Consider the following 2639-nt stretch of genomic DNA (forward strand, 5'->3'; position numbering starts at 1 on the left):
CTGATATCGGGTAGGTGTGCGCGTTCATTTGTAGACGATTTTACTTACGATTATTTTTATCGGGTGATCGTTCCAAATCAAACATGTTTGATTTTGAACCGATTATTTTGAAGCGATTTTTGGAACAGCCAATAGCTGAACATGCCCATGTCACATGACATTCAAAAAGGCGCCTACCATCAACAAAATAACCAATTTTATCGTAGGTGTGCGGGTGTTTATCGGAAGGCGTCGCGCTGAGCCGATTTTACAAACGATGAAGAGATTTTTTAATTGGACCGATTTCTGGGTAGTTGTGCGCCGGCCTTTAGCGTTAACTCGAGTTAGCTTAACCTCGCCAGTCGATCGAGGTTAAGCTAACTCGAGTTAAGGCCCCGCCCCGTGTAGACGCTTTTAACTCGAGTTAGCGAATAGTACATAACTCCACGATAGGCGGCAACACTAGTACGATGTACGTACACGCACGCACGCACGCACACACTCATGCACGCACGTCTACGTGCACATGCATGCACGCACGCACGTGTACTCACATGTACGTGTACGCACATGCATGCACACGCACGCACACATGCACACACGTGTACCTGCACAAGCACGCACGCACACACGAACATGTACCTGCACACGCACGCACGCATGCACGCACGTGTACGTGTACATACACGTACGCATGCCCGCACGTGTACGTACGTGCACACGCACGCACGCACGTCTACGTGCACATGCACACGCGCGCACATACGCACGCACGCACGCACTCGCACATACGCACGCATGCACGCACTTACGTGTACGTGCACACAAACGGACGCACGCACGCACACATGCACACGTGTACCTGCACAAGCACGCACGCACGCACGAACATGTACCTGCACACGCGCACACGCACGCACGTCTATGTGCACATGCACACGCACGCACATACGCACGCACGCACGCACGTGTACGTGCACACAAACGGACGCACGCACGCACACATGCACACACATGTACTTGCACAAGCACGCACGCACGCACGAACATGTACCTGCACACGCGCGCACGCACGCACGCACGTATACGTGCATACGCACACACACGCACGCACGCATAATAAATCGGTAATAATCGCTATCGGGTGTTGTCATGTAGACGCTACATAATCGCTAACTCGAGTTAACGCTTAACTCGAGTTAAGGTTCATCGTGTAGACGAGGCTATAGCCTGGCGGCCTGCCAGGCTATCGTCGAGCCCCGCCATCCTAAAATGCACTCGCCACTCTAACTACCATAGCCGCCACATGTGCTGAAATTTCCCGGGGGGGTGGGGGCATGCCCCCGGACCCCCCTAGCACGCAAACCTCCTTCGGCGATTTGCAAATAGGACCGTAATGGCAACACCCACATGCTATAATGAAAAAGCTTGGAGAACTCTGATACTGAGCCAACTACAAGCTTTTATGTACCAAGAATTTGAAACGGTCTCTTGATGTATGACCGTTTTTTGGAGCTAGCCCTCGTCATGACATTGTGCTGCATGCACAACTAATGAGTAAACCTTTTTCAAAAATGGAGTGTGGGAAAACCCACACATTCACACCCTTAATTTTGCAGTAGTGTTTTAGACTTTCTAACTGCTATAATTTAAAGTTAATTCTTGCCTTTTTTTAAATTTGAGCCATAAAACGTTATAGGCACAACCTTTATCTGACAAGTTAATACTATTAACTAATTATTAGGTCAGTGACGCACACTGAGCTTTGATAGTCTGAGTTAAAGACCAATATCTTGGTGGGAGCACCGGGTGGAATAGCTGTTCATACTGTTGCCACTGCTATAATAACTACTGCTACTGGCCATGTTCAGCAGGTGGCTGCTGTGTGTGTTCCAGCGAAAAAAATACACGGGAGCGGCGAGCGATTTCGCTCCCGTCAGCTTTCAAAGCGCTCTGGTAACAACAATTACGAGAGCGAAAATTTTGGAAGCTACGAGAAAAAATCGCTCCCGTGCCGCCGCCAGCGTTACGACTCATTCCTCAACGTAGACAGCTAGGGTATCCAAAACATCTAGAGCTGCATGAACTCCTTCAACGCATGATTCGCACACAAACAAAAACTCGCGATAGTCTATAAGAAATCAATGTGTTTTTATAACCGCGTAACAATAAGTTTATATATCGCAGGGGTTATTGTGGGAAGTTAGGGCACGACCAGTGACACCTGACACGCACGTAATCAAAGCTGTTTTCTGAATTCGTTACGTAGAAAGTGGACTGTTTTTATTCAGGTAGATATTTAGAAGAAATGTAAACTGTATATACTTGAAGATTCTAGGCACTTGTAACTTTGTGGATGTGCGGCAGCATTGATAGATCTATGCATGGGGGTACTGTGGACTGGGGAAGAGTAAAACGAAAGTAAAACCTTACCCAGAAGCTCCCCCGACATTCCTAGAGATTGAAACATTATTTGACCAACTCTAATTAAGTTACATCAAGAGTTAATGAAGACACTATTTGTCTTCATTAACTCCTTGTTATGCGTATGCTGTTTTAATTCCAATGGTTATCTTTATAAATATACTATTTTGTTACTCACTGCTAGTAAATAAGCTGACCAAATTTTTGTGCAGGTCCACCAACTTTCTGAAGTTGGT

The 2639-nt window shown here is 47.0% G+C and overlaps 1 protein-coding gene across 1 annotated transcript in view; it reads left to right on the top strand.

Annotated features, from left to right (window-relative positions):
- The window catches only part of LOC106810679 (SUMO-activating enzyme subunit 1-like), a gene marked incomplete in the record, with an annotated part of 30504 nt that overhangs the window by 5526 nt on the left and 22339 nt on the right, over positions 1–2639 (top strand).

The sequence above is a fragment of the Priapulus caudatus genome, unplaced genomic scaffold (assembly GCF_000485595.1).
Source record: "Priapulus caudatus unplaced genomic scaffold, Priapulus_caudatus-5.0.1 Scaffold462, whole genome shotgun sequence".
NCBI classification, from domain to species: Eukaryota; Metazoa; Priapulida; class Priapulimorpha; order Priapulimorphida; family Priapulidae; genus Priapulus; species Priapulus caudatus.